Consider the following 16,123-nt stretch of genomic DNA (forward strand, 5'->3'; position numbering starts at 1 on the left):
TACAGCGTCTCCAGCGCTTTCGAGCGGCAATGGCCGGCCGTGGCCCAACCCCACATTCCCCTGATAGGTGGAGAGTTGGCCCAATAGCCGTAGCGCCACTTCTGTGACGACATAGAAGTGTTCTAATCTGGATCAGTCTGTATCAGATCCGTTGCAGCCCCTTTTTTAGAGATTTGGGTATGGAGGAAAATAGAGAGGGTTGTGTTTTGTGACACTTGGTGAGTTCCCTGGAACACCGGGGACACATATTCATGTATAAAAGACGTACAAAAGTGCATTTTGCATGATAGGTCCCCTTTAATTATGAATATTGTTACATCTAGGCCGAAAATTAGGATGAGCGCCAACGGTCAAAAATGTTTTCCCCCCTCCCAGAGCTACCAGCGCAGAGCCCCCCAGATCTGGCGCCCTAGGCGAACATCTATAACGCCAATGCTAAGGACCGGCCCTGCATGAAAGGGAGCAAGGTCATTGGACAGACAAATTACAAATTAATTTAGGTTGCTTGGTTACTTTGAAGACTGCGTGAACCGGTCAATGCCATTGGGGCCCCAATAATAAATAGTAGTATGTGCTAAAGACAAAGACAGATATCACTCTCTCATAATATAAGTTTCTCTTTGTCTGCAGGTGACCCCTGAGTGGAAAACTACTGAGGCACTTCAAACCCCCCCCCCCCCTCATTTCCTCTGCAGCTAATAGGGGAAGTACAGAGTTCCTCTTTCACAGAAGTCATCCTTGCGACAGTTGGTGTTTAAACTGTTGCGTAAAAAGCAAAGATAACGGAAATGCAGACAGACTCAGGACTGAAGAGGAAGAGATGAGCAGTGTTTCTGTGAGTGGACCTGAAGAGAGTCTGTGAGTGGACCTGAAGAGAGTCTGTGAGTGGACCTGAAGAGCGTTCAGCAGGTGAGAATCCTCCCACAGGAATCTGTTTCTGAGTCACTGTTTACCTGGACAGAGTCAATGTTTACCTGGACAGGACACATGTTTCTTGATGCTGATTCTAAACATCTGTCTGAAATATTGTGTAGGGTTTCTCTCTGAGTGAAAGCAGAATGAGTTTCGAAAGATCTCCATGTACTGTTGTCAGTGTTTCAGGTAGAATGAATTGCAGTCTGATTGTTATCTGAGTTCTCTTCATCAGAGAAAAATGCAGGGTGTGTCAGAACCTGCTCTAACAACTCGTGACTGTTTTTCTGTCTAACTCTTAATACTCTACGCAGGTGAGTGAGAGTCTGGCAGGCTGACAGCTACATCCTGTAAGGCCGGTTTCCACGTGACTCTGACGCAGTGTTAATTTCGTCAACGAAAACTATGACGAAAAATGTTCGTCAACGACCTTTTTTACACGACTAAGACAAGACGATGACGAGCTAAAAATAGATTCTTGATAACGAAAATTTGACGAAATGTATATTTAGTTTTCGTTGACGAGACGAGATGGGACTAAGGTGTTAATGGTGGACTATCGGACATTCAAAATGCAGCATATTTTCCCCCAATTGCCCGTCTTGTCTGTCAAAATGCATCTTACATTTCTAACTTGCAATATCATTATTTCCGCTCTCTTCACTCCAGAAGAACGATCTCCCTGTGTCTCTCTGTGTGCGGGGGGCGGGGCCTCTCTCTCTCTCTGTGTGCGGGGGGCGGGGCCTCACTGTCTCTCTGTGTGCAGGGGGCGGGGCCTAACAGACACGCTGCAGCGGACACAGAGATCTGCCGGGGAGAGCGTTCAGAGAGTATAGAGACACTCTACAAGGCTCGATGTGGACAAAGCTCGTTTGCCATGTTTTTGCGTTAGTGCGTTGACACGAGTAGAGTAGTCTGTCCAAACAGCCGGCCAAAAGGCGTCATATTCAGTCGGAGAAATGCACAATTTTCGACTTCCTTAACTCGTAGCTCTGTTGCCCCAATTACGAGTAACGTTATCACATCAGGTGTGCAGAGGTGGGAGAAGTACTCAGATCTTGTAGCTAAGTAAACAAATACCATAGTGTAGGAAGAGTTCCTCAAGCCAAAGTATGATCATCAAAATATATTTAAAGTAGCGACAGTAAAAGTAGTCATTGTGCAGATTGTTCCATTTCAGAATAATATATATGATATGTTTTATAATGATTGATCATGAAAGTGTTCTCAAAGCTGGTAAAGGTGCAGCTAGTTTGAATGACTTTGTATACTGCAGGGTAGCTTGTGAATTTACTCCAGGTGGAACTAAAGTCTGATTTAACACTTGATTATATTTCACATCATTCATCCACATCTGTAAAGTAACTAGAGGTATTAAATACATGTAGTGGAGTAGAAGTACACAGTAGCAAAACATTGAAATACTCCAGTAAAGTACAAGTACCTCAACATTTTACTCAAGTACAGTACAATATTTTAACATAATTATATGTATTTCATTTATTTCACATTTAAATAAAGCAATTAATTCGGTTAACAATTTGTTAGTTTTTCCCTTTAAAAAATAACAAAAAGTAAATACAAGAATACCGTGAAAGCACCGGATCGATAAGCAGTATCGATAAGACTAGTAGTACCGTAGAAAACCTTAACGATACCCGTCCCTAGATATTACACAAGTAAAGTGTTAAGAGAGTGAAATGTTGCTTTACGAATTTCAACACTTGATGCTGTCACCTTGATTACAATGTCAGAAACCTGTATTTGCGCGTCCTCAGATCAGATGCAGGCAGACTCAGGACTGAAGAAGAGATGAGAGAGCAGAGTTTCCTCCTCACCTGAAGAGAGTCTGTGAGTAGACCTGAAGAGAGTCTGTGAGTAGACAGGCAGTGTATCATAAAACTGTTAATGAACGCATTCAAACACTTGGTAGTTTTTTACCAGCTGTTCTGTATTGACCTTGCACATGCAACTATGTGGCTTTTATCCTGGATAAAGTGTTAAGTCATGGATGTTAAAAGTTGAACGTCTTCATATGTGTCTAACATGATAGTTTACTATTCAATCATGAAGTATGACACTGCGCTGTCAGTACGCTTGTCCATGTTTGTGAAACCCTGGTTGATTTACTGAGTTGATAACCAGCGTCGTAGGACCACTTAGCGAGATCTCGTTTGTTAGGGTTAGTTAAGATAACTCAAACATATCCAGGGTCTGTTTGAAAATCTGTCTGAAATATTGTGTAGGGTTTCTCTCTGAGTGAAAGTAGAATGAGTTGAGAAAGATCTCCATGTACTGTTGTCAGTGTTTCAGGTAGAATGAGTTACAGTCTGATTGTTCTCTGAGTTCTCGTCATCAGATAAAAATGCAGGGCAAGTTAGAACCCGCTCTAACAAGTCGTGACTGTTTTTCTGTCTAACTCTTAATAGTCTGAATAAGGGAAGGAGTGTGAAGGGCCCGTCTTCCAACACTGACCTGGTTTCACTGAAGAGCCTTGAAAATGTCAAATCTTTTTATTTTATTTTAGATTATACATCTGGGACTAGATCGCCCAAATTCGAAAAAATATATAACAGTACATGTTTTGATATATATGTTGGGCTATACAAAACATTTGCATGAAAAGTAAATGGGAGATTTCAAAAAAATAAAAAAATTCTTCCCATAGATTTGAACTGCATTGTAACTTAGTTATGAGGGAACTTATTTTTCATATTTTCAATGATATATCAAAAACACATTTCTTATCAGTTCACAAAAGACCTCATTTTAATTAAAGTCCGTAACTGCTTTCATGTAATTAACGTACATATTTTAAGCCAAACAATTATATTTTTTCTAAACCTAACAAAGAAGTTGTGTTGAATGGTTGGTGAGCAGCAGTTCAGTTGTGTGGGATATCTTGTGGGGGCTGGGCTGTACATTACCTGTGGATGTACATTGAAGTGACTGTTTGTGTGTGCTGTGATACACTGTGACACACTAACACATATTTAGGGGTCAACACACTGAGTTTCTGTGTGGTTCTGGGGCTGTGGGGAACATTCTGGGCTGGTCCGGTCCTGTTGAGGCTCCAACAAGGTTCCTGAATATCTGAGAGGAGGAGCACTACCTGTGATGTAAAGCTTGTGGTAATGAATGAGCATGTTGTTGTGTTTGTGTGAAGGTGGGGGCTCTGCTATGGATCAGTGTGAGGACAGAGAGGAGGAAGCCCCCCCCCTCTAAAAGCTCTGGGGAACATAACAGCCAGACCAAAGCTCATAGGTGAGATCTCCAGCTGTCCATCACTCTTCTCCATGTCACAGCTCAATACATTTGATTTATATAGCACACTTTAAAGAGAACGTCATCTCAAGGTGCTTCACAAAGCTATAAGGAGAAAATAATAAAATAAAAAGATATCTAAAGGAGCATATTGAATAAAATATGGTAATATAACAAATACAAATCAAAGGTTAAGAGCATAAAGGTTAAAAAAATTAAATAAATAAATTAAAATAAAGGACGGTCAGTAAAATGCGGTGTGGAACAGGTGGGTCTTGAGGCATTTCCTAAAAACTGAGAGTGATGCCGAGGTCCGTATGTTCTCTGGAAGCTGATTCCACAGACGTGGACCCAGGGAGGAGAAAGCACGGTTTCCCATGGTGACCAGTTTTGTCCACGGAACAGCCAGGAGATTGGAGCTGTCTGACCTGAGTATGCGTGAGGCAGTGGCGGCGCCAGGGTATGGCTGGGGTAGGCTACAGCCATACCAAGAAATGGCTTAGCCCCACCTTAGCCCCACCATGAAAAGTGATGTTAAAGTAAGCAAATTCAATTAAATAATAAGCTAAATGCAAAATGTTGAGAACACGGATTGCGAAAATACGGGTCGTGTCCACAACACACAAACTGATCCTGCTGTAACAACAAGTGCACGTTACTGATGCAATATGGTTGAGACCATTCGGGCTTATAGAAGAGGGGTGCAAGGAATAGTCTAAGTAGTGGGGGAGTTTTATACACTAAAGGTGTGGAAATTCTCTGGCGTTATAATATCAGCGCGGCCGCGGTCAGATCAAAATGCCTCCGAATGCAATTTGAATAGACCTACAGCCAATCAGAGCAACGAAACGTTGGGTCTGCGTCATGCATTACTGATTGAGATCAATCGGAACCGCCATTCATATCATACGTCCGTTCACAGTGATCCCTTTTTATTTACTATAAGACAAATGTGCCGTTTTATTTCATACAGTTCCATTTTGATTGAGAAAGGGAAATAATCTAAACCTCACGTGTGGCATTTCACTGTTTCAAGGGGTGCGATATAGCGTGTATGTAATTAAATTGCAAATACTGACTTGAGCACCACCACTGTATGGGTTAGCCCTACCATAGATTACCCCAACAAAAATACCCTGGCGCCGCCACTGGCGTGAGGTATGGGAATGTTTTCTGGTTAGCAGTTCCTGTAGGTAGGTGGGGCCAGTGTGGTTGATGGCGTTGAAGACCATTATGAGGACTTTGTAGTTGATCCGGTGGGTTACAGGGAGCCAGTGGAGTGAGTGAAGGATGGGGGTGATGTGCTCTGATTTGCGTGTTTTTTCTGAGTATCTGGGCGGCCACAGTTTTTGTACATATTGTAGTCTCTGAGTGTTTTTTGCTGGAATGCCTGTAAGCAGAGAATTGCAGTAGTCAATGCGGGAGGTGATGAATGCATGGAGCAGTTTTTTCTGCATCCGGTTTGGTGAGGGAGTGTCGCATTTTGGAGATGTTCCTCAGGTGGTAGTATGAGGCTTGGCCGACCGTCTTTGGGTGCCTTTACACGGGAACGTTTGCGTTTACACACGTATGCATTTTCAAAAAAGTATTCCGTTCACGACGCCTGATCGATTCATTTAACGTGTCTGTTTATATATACAGTCTATGGCAGCGGTTTTTCAAAGTGTGAGGCGCGCCTCCCTGGGGGGGCGCCAGAGAGCTTCAGGGGGAGGCGGCAAGCATGAGAAAAAAAAGTAACGAGAACAAGATGAGTAAAGTGTCACTTGCACACTTTTTGGCTGTCTGTGGAGACCGAGTTCCCCCACCTCCGCCAAAAAGGTTGTAAAGTGCTCATACCCTTCACCTCCACCTCCCGGTGTGAGTGCGGGTTTTCCGCATTGGACTTTGATCAAAAGCAAGTACCGGTCAGGGCTGCAGCCAGAGGCTGATCTGCGTTTATTCCTGTCTACACTTGCATCCCCGCCAGAGTCCTGCACGGGTCTGATTTTCAAAGACCCGCTCACGCCCCGCACCTGCAACGTGCAATAACCGAACCCGCCCCCGCCACCCGCACATATTGCCAATTAGTTCCGCAAACCGACCCGACCCTGTCGGCACAAGATCCGCAAAACCGACCCGAACCCGCATATCCTAGGAGCACTGAAAACATGCAATTATTAACACACGCAGTTGCGTATTTGGCTCAAAAAAGCGTGGGATGTTGGTTATTTTTCCATGACACCAAAAGCCTCCCAGACGTTGGATTTCGCCTCTTAGAGGGAAGAGTATTTACAATGCTGTATTCTCCGCTTAGAGCTTCACCTCAGCCATTTCGAATGTGGCGCGCTCAGCAGCAGATTGATGCGGTGCAGAGGTTATTGATTATGCGCGGTCCCGCGGGGAGAGGTCTGAGGAAACTTCCCACTCGCGAATCACTTCTTTTTTTTGCGGGTCACCCGTCGGGTACCGACCCAATGCAGGACTCTGATCCCCGCAGGACTCTCTGATCCCCGCAGACTCTGATCCCCGCATCACCCGCATGTGCGCATCAAAGACGCAGACTCATTGTTCCCAGCACTAAAGTAGGGGTGAGTGTAATAAGGAGGGCAAAGTTGATGTTCAGTGTGTTGCCGGGAGCATATAAGGATTCATCCACGAGTGTGAAAATTGTAAAAAATGTTTAAAACACATATTTAAAACATAAAGATAAAAAGGTTTAAAAAGTTATTTTTTAATGTTTTTAGGAGGTGATGCTACTCAGCCAATCAAATCGGTGGCAGTCAGTGAAGTCAGCACGATAGATTCAAACAACACAGAGACGAGACAAGAAGAGAGAACAGTTGGAGTAACTTCAAATGGCGTGCTCAAAAAAGAGAAAGGTAGACAGCGAAAACAGAGCATTTAATGACATTTGCTCTTATTGGACCTCTTTGAAATGCAATTGAATACCCCTGCATTATAGCAACAACAACAATAATAATAATAATAATGATAGCAATAATAATTGGGAGGGGGGGCGCGGCTGTTCTCAGTTCTCTGAGGGGAGGCTCACCTTCCCAGACTTTGAAAACCCCTGGTCTATGGCATAGCCGCGGGAAGTCATTTTTACATAGGGGGGTGCGGCCAAAAGTGTGGAGAGATGTCAACAAGCAGTAAACATGAACAGAATAGTAACCCGCAAAAAAAGTACACCATTCGCCAACAGGGGGGTGGCTGCAGCACCTCCAGCAACCCCTACTTCCCGCGGCTATGGGTCTGTTCACACGACACCGCTGGAAACGCTGTAGTACATATGCCAGGCCTGTAAGTGGCGCTGTCTGCCGCCAAAATACACCAAAAGCAGCGACGAAGAAGACCCCGGAGCATGGTTGTCCATGGTTTGCCCCTTCTGTTTTATGCCCCGCAGTGGATTTAGCAACATGTAGTTCATATAATTTCTCCATGTCCACTTGTTGCTGATGGTTGTGGTAGAGAGCTGTAGATGTTGTACTAACATCTGTAGCATGCGTCAGTAGCAGTTAGCACTAGCAGTAGCTACTGACAGTAGCTACTGCTAGTGCTACTGCTACTGACCATGCTACAGCAGTGAGCAGCAGAGGTGGGGGAGAGGCGGGGCTATGGCTTCATCTATCGAGAAATGATCGTATCGAGGCGATTACACGGAGCCGTTTGACCCCCCAGAGCGTTTCCGGTTGCAGATCTATCCACCCTGGGACCCGTTATCGTTTGCGGGGTCCGTTTCTATCGTTTTGTTACGGCCTCGTGTAGATGAAAGGGCTATACGCAAGAGAAACTATGCGGATACAACCCGTTTCGTTCCTGTGTAAATGGGGTCTGAATGTGTGCTTGGAATGAAAGGGATGAGTCCAGTTTCACACCTAGGCTCGTTACAAGTGGGGAGAGGGAATGGAGTGGCCATCTTGATGCTGATATGAGGGATATCAGTTTTTGTGTGTTTTGATGTGGTGTTTCAATCAGAATGGCCTCTGATTTGCTGCTATTCAGTTGGAGGAGTTGTTTGCCATCCAGTGTGTATGTGTTCCAGGCATCTTGAGACATTTGAAAGTGCCAGATGTTTATCCGGGGGAAGTTTGGAAATAAATCTGTTGTGTCTCGGCATATGTGTGGAAGCTGATGTTATGGCTCCTCAGTATTTGTCCCAGGGGCAACATGTAAATTAAAAAGAGCAGTGGCCCAAGGACTGACCCTTGGGGTACACCAGAGGTGACATAGTGTGTGTTGGAGGTGCTTTTCCCAAGACGGACATATCCTGTCTTCCGGTGAGGTACGAGTGGAAAAAGTCCAGAGCCTTGCCAGCGATTCCCACCTCCTGGAGTCGCCGCCGACACATGATGCGCCCATTTCCCAAGATGGCGGCAGGCAGTTTCTGGCGCAGTGGCAGCAATCTATCTCTGCATGATTGTCCTAAATCTCAAACCTCTGTGTAGCTACACCACTCATCTTGCCTCCATGGTAAAACAACATGTTTGAGGATACATCATTATCAGCACCAGCAGCATCGTTGAATATCAAGCACTTCGGCCATAGTCGGCATATTATCTACAGTTCATTCATCTGGCACTCCTGGCAGACTCCCTCAAACAAAAAAAGTGTTTAAAAACGAAAAGAGGAGAATATTGGGCTATTGGCTCTGCTGTGTCTCTTGCTCTCGGGAGATATCCACCCGTGTCCGGGTCCCGGCGTCATTTCCATCAACCTGATGGCTGGCGGCCCAGCCGCTGAGCTCCACACGCCATCAGTAGGCTTCTGAAGAGGCTGGCTAGCTGAGCAGCTAGCACCACCGGCAGGTCTCTGCGGTCTCGCGCCGACGGCTGCCGGCCTAGCAGCAGGACCTCTACCCACACCACCGGAGGACTACAGGTCCACGCCGAGGGCTGGTGGCCGAGCAGCTGAGATCCACACACCGCGCCGGCTCTGGCTTCAGAGGAGGACGGATAGCTTCCACACCATCGGAGAACTACGGATCCGCACCGAGGGCTAGCGGCCTAGCAGCTGAGATTCTCGCACCACCGGACACCACCGGACACTACCGGACACCACCGGACATCACCGGACACCACCGGACACCACCGGACTGGCTTCAGAAGAGGCCGGCTAGATGAACAGCTAGCTCTGCCGGCGGATCTTTGTGGTCTCGCGCTGACGGCTACTGGCCTAGCAGCAGGACCAACATCCACAGCATCGAAGGACTGCAGGACCGCGCCGATGGCTAGCAGCCTAGCGGCAGAGATCCATAAACCACCAGCTAGCTTTGACTGCTCCACTATCAACAACGGCACCGAGGTAAAGCCTAGAAATCCTGTATTTAAAAAACACCGTTGCACAAAAATGTTTCAAACAGTGAATCAAGCAAAAATAGTGTGCGATCCTCGGTGCAAGCCGAAGGGACTATTCAGTGGACATTTACATTTCCGCAGCATCTGCAATAAACATGAACAACTAGAACATCTCCTCCTTGAGTCTAATATTGACTGTTTGGGAATATCTGAATCTTGGCTAAAATAGTCGTCACCATCTTCTATTGTATCTATGTCAGGATATAATGTGTTTAGGAAGGACAGACTGAAGGGAAAAAGGAGGGGGTGTGTTGCTTTATGTGAGGAATACCTTTACTTGTAGGGAGATTGCACTCCCAGCTAATATTGAGTTTGATTGTGTTGGTGTGGAAATCACACTATGTCACAGAGGTGATCTCTGGGCCCATAGATCTCGGCCTCCGTTACGGGTTGTTTAGCTTCATTGTTGTTGAAAAGTGTTCCCCTTTGCGTTGATTGTGTGCACCTGGTGCCCTGTGTTGTCTCCCTCCCCCCCCACCTGTGTCTAATTTCCTCCCCCCTCACCTGTGTCTAATTCCTCCCCCCTCACCTGTGTCTAATTCCTCCCCCCCCCACCTGTGTCTAATTCCTCCCCCCATCACCTGTGTCTAATTCCTCCCCCCCCCCCCTGTGTCTAATTCCTCCCCCCTCACCTGTGTCTAATTCCCCCCCCCCCCCCCCACCTGTGTCTAATTCCTCCCCCCTCACCTGTGTCTAATTCCTCCCCCCCCCACCTGTGTCTAATTCCTCCCCCCTCACCTGTGTCTAATTCCTCCCCCCCCCACCTGTGTCTAATTCCTCCCCCCTCACCTGTGTCTAATTCCCCCCCCCCCCCCCCCCACCTGTGTCTAATTCCTCCCCCCTCACCTGTGTCTAATTGCTCCACCCTCACCTGTGTCTTGTTGATTAATTAGTGTGTGTGTATTTAGCAGTTGCGGCTCCAGAGTATTTTTGTTGGGCAATCTATGGTAGGGCTAACCCATACAGTGGTGGGGCTCAAGTCAGTATTTGCAATGTAATTACATACACGCTCCCCCCGACAGTGAAACGCCACGCGTGAGGTTTAGATTATTTCCCTGTCTCAATCCAAATTGAACTGTATGAAATAAAAGGCACATTTGTCTTGTAGTAAATAAAAGGGCGACCTGGAGCCAATCCTGCAATTTCCCCACAGGTGAAAGAGTGACATGCTGAAACCCAACCCCTGCAGGGGGGTCTGGGGGGATTTTCCCAGAGGAGATTTTTTGAAATACTAACATAAAATACACATTCTGGTACTCTCTTGAGAAGAAAAATAAATAAATCTATTACTACACAACATATTTACAAAAATGAATGCCATTTTTGTGTTGTGTTTACTTTGTTCTGAAAGCTGAACCTGCTGCTCCTCACAAAGAGAAGAGGGAAGAGCTGTGTGAATTACTTTACATTGTGGATAAGGGTGGATAGCCCCCCATTGTTCTCTGTGTCAAATGAAAGGCAGCCCACACACCTATCATCATCAAACCGTAGGGTCTTATTTCATTACGTGTTGATTTCTATCAACACGTAATGTTGTATCGATGTAGAGATGTACTACAGCAAAAGTATTCTCCCAGTGTTGCCAACTCCATAGTAAGGAAAGTAGCTATTGGCTGTCCGAAAAGTCGCCAGAAGTCCCTAAATGACGTCATCGCCTAATTTGCATATCATGTAATGGCGGTAAAAAAACTTTCCACCCCCTTCAAGGATCAAAACTTGAAACCACCAGAGTAAATCCAGACGACAGTAGATCAGAAATGTCTCTATTAGAAAAAGTAGAAAGTAGAAATAGTTTTAGTAGTTTTTAGTAGAAATCTCCCTTACAATAAAGGCAGTATAGTATGCCCGTGTGTCATCAACAATAAATGGCTTCAACCATCCTTTAAACTCAGGGTTTGATTCCCACTCCTTTCTGTACTTTTGTGAATACAGTTTAGACTGTGACATGATGACCTACGTGGATGTTTAGCTTGTCACAGAGGCACACACACAGTGGACGAGGTGATTAAGTGACTGAGGCTGTGTGAGTCAAAGCAAAGCAAAGGCAGTTATTTATTATAGTGTGACAGTGAAGAAACATTTACATTTTACATTTAAATCCCGCTCATGCGCAATTCATTTGCAGTCTCGACGCGGGAGAGTGTGGCTGGGTGTTTCTCAATCGCGAGTAAAGCTGCTTCAGAGCCACTATTTCAAGCATACTACGTCATCGAGTGCCGCCGAAGTACTGTTCCAATCTCCAGCATACTTGGAAATCTACCGAGCCCAGCGTACTCCGTTTGGAGAAAATATCGAGGCTGCACATGAGTAGACTCCGCGGTCTTAAAATCCCCACAATGCTTTGCGCACGGACCAATTTCCCCAAATCTGTGGCGGAAGATGTAAGAGGCGGGGCCTCTCATATGACGCACACCTGCACACTTGCTAGCCTGTTCCACTCTTCGTTTTCCGAATGGCAGGAAGTATTCTTGCTACCAAGCAAGTGTACTCGCGATTGAGAAACACCCGTTGTCTCCTCTCTGCTCTGACTGCAGCTGAGCTGCTGCGGGAGGCAACTGTGGGTGTTTCTCAATCGCGAGTACGCTTGCTTGGTAGCACATGTCTGCCGAGCATCTTGCTTCAGAAGCGAGTCAAGAATACTTCCTGACATTCGGAAAACAAAGAGAGGAACACGCTAGCAACTGTGCGTCATATGAGAGGCCCGCCTTACATCTTCCGCCACAGATTTGGGGAAATTGGTCCGTGCGCAAAGCATTGTGGGGATTTTAAGACCGCGAAGTCTACTCATGTGCACACTCGATATTTCTCCAAACGGAACAGTACTTCGGCGGCACTCAATGACGTAGTATGCTTGAAATAGTGGCTCTGAAGCAGCTTTACTCGCGATTGAGAAACACCCTGTGAGTCTGAGCGCCTGTGAGTACTATGGGAGGGCAGAGGGGCTCACGGCAGCACCCGCGGCTCGTTAACTGCTGAACAATATGTGAGTCTCCAAACACTAGAAAAGTCCCTAATAACACCATTAAAAGTCGTTAAATTAATGTCTTCCTTCTCAATGAAAGGGTGCCTTAGGGACAGGAAGGAACATCATCTTCCCAAATCTACAGTGCAGGAATTTAAGGAAATCCAGAGACCAACTATTAAAGCAGAGCTTGAAAAATAGTGCTCTGGACATCACAAAGCTCTTCCCGCCATCTGAGGTCTCCCATAGCCCGACTGTGGATACACACCCCGTTTTTGACCTGGAGGAAATCACAGAGGTGGAGGTAACAAATATTAAAAGGGTTAAAAGGTTTTAAGGCTAGGGATGCAGATGATTTAGACACCAACTTTATAAAGACAAATATTGACGGTCTAATAAAACCAATTAGTATGCGAGTAAATCAATCTATCAGCACGAGGGAAGTTCCATCATCCTGGAAGGTGGCCACGGTGACACCGATTTTTAAATCTGGGGATAAGGCAATGATGTCCAACTACAGACCAATCAGCATCCTCCCCTGTGTCTCTAAGGTAGCTGAGAAATGGGTGTCAAAACTAATCAAACATTTAGATAAAGGTTTCGCTCCACTCCACCCAATGCAGTTTGGTTTTCGTGCTCACCACTCCACTGAGACAGCTAACTGTGTCTTTGTGGAAAAGGTTAAATCTATGTTGGACACGAGCCCATATGTAGGTGCTGTCTTCCTTGATCTCAGGAAGGATTTTGACACTGTTGACCACCAAGTGCTCCTTACAAAGCTGACATATTTCAATGTTTCGGCAGATTCAATACAGTGGGTTAAGTCTTACTTATCGAACAGAAAACAGTGTGTTTTGGTCAACGGTACCAAATCCCCCTACCTTGTGAACCCTGTTGGGGTTCCACAAGGTTCCATTCTTGGACCATTACTGTTTTCTCTGTACATTAATGACTTGCCTAATGTGTGTCCTGAGTTGAATGTGCAAATGTATGCCGATGATGCGGTCATCTTTGTACAGGGGAAAAATACTGAAATAATCACATCCTGTCTCTCAAATGCATTGGACAAGGTTCAACACTGGCTGAACAACATTTGCTTACAGTTAAATGCAAAAAAACAGTATGCATGATGTTCAGTAAACGACCAGTCAAAATCGAAGGATCCAACGTGTTTTTAAACAGAGCAGAATTAGAACTAGTCCCCCACTTCAAGTATCTTGGAGTCATACTGGACTCGAACTTGACTTTTAAGAAACATATTAAGAAAGTATCCAATACCGTTAAATTCAACTTGCAACATTTTAAACAAATCAGACCTTTCTTAACTGTCAATGCTGCAAAGTCATACCTCCACTGTATGATTCTATCCCACATTGAATACTGTTTTACAAACTGGTCGTTTGCTTGTGCCACAAACCTGAAACCCATAGAACAGCTGTACAAGAGAGCTATCAAGGTGTTTGACAGAAAGCCACATTCATACCACCACTGTACCATCCTTGAGAAACACCATTTCTTGAGTTTTGACCATTTAAAGTTTTTTAAAAGTATGTGTTTTTTTTATAAATGTTTACATGGACTGCCCCCCCCCCCCTCCCTTAGGGGAATTCATCCACAGAAAACACACTGGACGCTGCACTAGGTCAGAAACCAGAGGAGACTGTGAAGTCCACCGCAGACGGACCACTTTTGGACAAAATGTCCTCTCCGTTAAAGGCAGCTCATTGTGGAATAGCCTCCCAACTGAGATACGGGATTGTCCCACTCTCAATAGCTTTAAAGGTCAACTCAAAGAATGGTTGAGAAACAAACAGACGTGTAATCACCGCTAAATGCACTTTAACACAGGGGTATCTCCTCTTGCCCTTTAGGTAGCTCTTTTATCTTCTCCTGCACTTTAAGGCCCCTACACACCAGGCCGATATCGGCCGTCTTGCGTTGTTTGGCGACAACGGGTTCCTTGTCGCCCAAAGTCAATTTGGTGTGTCCCGAACCCTCGGCCGTGACACGCCTTATTTGGCCTTTCACGGTCGAAACCCGGCCGATTCAACATGTTGAATCGGCCGGGTGTCGGACACAAGCTATCGGGCCAAGAAACCACTCTGATCAGCTGTTCAGCTAGCAAATGAGAAGCGAAACGGAAGTGAGGGACGTAAACAAACGATTTAAGGCACAGGACAGCAGCTAAACACCAGCAGGTGATACTTAAAGACATCAAACATAGCCCTTAAATGTCCTCTCTTACCTCCCACACATAGCAGGGACATCTCTGATATCGGCGGGAGCGTTCCCGGCTGTCCTCTGCTGAGAGCTCCGTGATTTGTTTGGTCAAGTCCGGTTTTTCATCTCATCGTAAATTTAGCAAGAAGTGGCCATCATTACATTGCTGACTCAATAAACTACACACCCGCCAGAACACTGCAATCATCAGATGCAGGTCTATTAACTGTGATTTTATAGTATGTCTGCACTTTATGTGCTCATTTCATCATTCATGTATTTTTATATTCTAAAACATGTTTTCGATGGACGAGAGTGAAAATGGAACGCACACGCTATTTGTTTGTTTATATCAGTCTGTTCTTCTTCTCTGTCTTCCGGTTGTTGCCTATTTTGAATGACGAATACACACTACCGCCGCCTGCTGGTAAGGAGAGTTATTGCCACTCACGCATGCGCAGTTCGTACGTGCTCGGCTGAAGTCTTTGCGGTGATTTCCAGTGCGACACACAGCCAAGACGCAGGAGAACTCGTCGATGGAACTGTCGGTGTCGGCGAGTTCTCTGGTGACTGCCTGGTGTGTCAGGGCCTTTATATGTTGTAGCTGCTGTATTGTACTGCCATGTGGTAAATACTTGTGTATGCTGCTCTTGCTCTTTTGCACTTTTTGCAGTGAGGGACTGCGGATGGAAATTAGCTCAAAGCTAAATCTAGCACTGTTACGCTTGACACATTTGAATGTTTTAAGTGTTCATTACTGTGCATTGTCCCTGCCAAATAAACGATTAAATGAAAAAATGATGCGATGGTCAACAGTGTAAAATGCTGCACTTAAGCCCAGCAAGATGAGTAGGCTTGGGGAACCAGAGTCAGCCGCCATCAGCAGGTCATTTAGAACCCGCACCAGAGCTGTTTCAGTGCTGTGAGCTGGTCTGAAACCGGACTGGAAGGTTTCATAGAGCTCATGAGTGTGGAGATGTTCGTGAAGCTGAAGGGCAACAACTTTTTCCAGAACTTTTGCTAGAAAAGGCAGGTTTGAGATGGGGCAGTAGTTTGTGAGTACCTCAGGATCCAGATTGTGCTTCTACAGGACCGGTCTGATGGCTGCCAGCTTGAGGGAGGGGGGGACCTCACCACTCAACAAGGATTTGTTTATTATGATGGTGGCAGTTGGAATAATGGATGGAGAGCAGGCTTTCAGTAGGGAGGTGGGGATAGGATTAAGGGCGCAGCTCAGCGACGTGCAGTCAGGGGAGGCAGAGCCTCACCTGTCATACTCCGATGTAACGGAAAAAACAACTAAAGAAAAACTAAATAGTAATAATAATAAAATGTATCCACTGATCTGTGTTGTAAGTGTGATTTCTGTATGATTCCAATCGCTTTTTATAGTCAAAATCAGCAAATTTGCCGAGCTCCGCTACGGGAG

General features: G+C 45.6%; 1 protein-coding gene across 3 annotated transcripts in view; it reads left to right on the forward strand.

Annotated features, from left to right (window-relative positions):
* The first annotated feature begins 823 nt into the window (after window positions 1-823).
* LOC117483653 (NACHT, LRR and PYD domains-containing protein 3-like) overlaps window positions 824-16,123 on the forward strand; it is a 44,389-nt gene continuing 29,089 nt past the window's right edge. Inside the window, exon 1 of one of the 3 annotated variants that reach the window (XM_034132036.1) lies at window positions 824-909. The gene's annotated coding sequence lies outside the window, so the exon portion shown is untranslated. Of the gene's footprint in view, window positions 910-2,738; window positions 2,764-16,123 lie in introns of those variants that run through there. The other 2 variants (XM_034132038.1, XM_034132037.1) reach the window with 2 other exon arrangements.

The sequence above is a fragment of the Trematomus bernacchii genome, unplaced genomic scaffold, assembly GCF_902827165.1.
Source record: "Trematomus bernacchii unplaced genomic scaffold, fTreBer1.1, whole genome shotgun sequence".
Taxonomy (NCBI): Eukaryota; Metazoa; Chordata; class Actinopteri; order Perciformes; family Nototheniidae; genus Trematomus; species Trematomus bernacchii.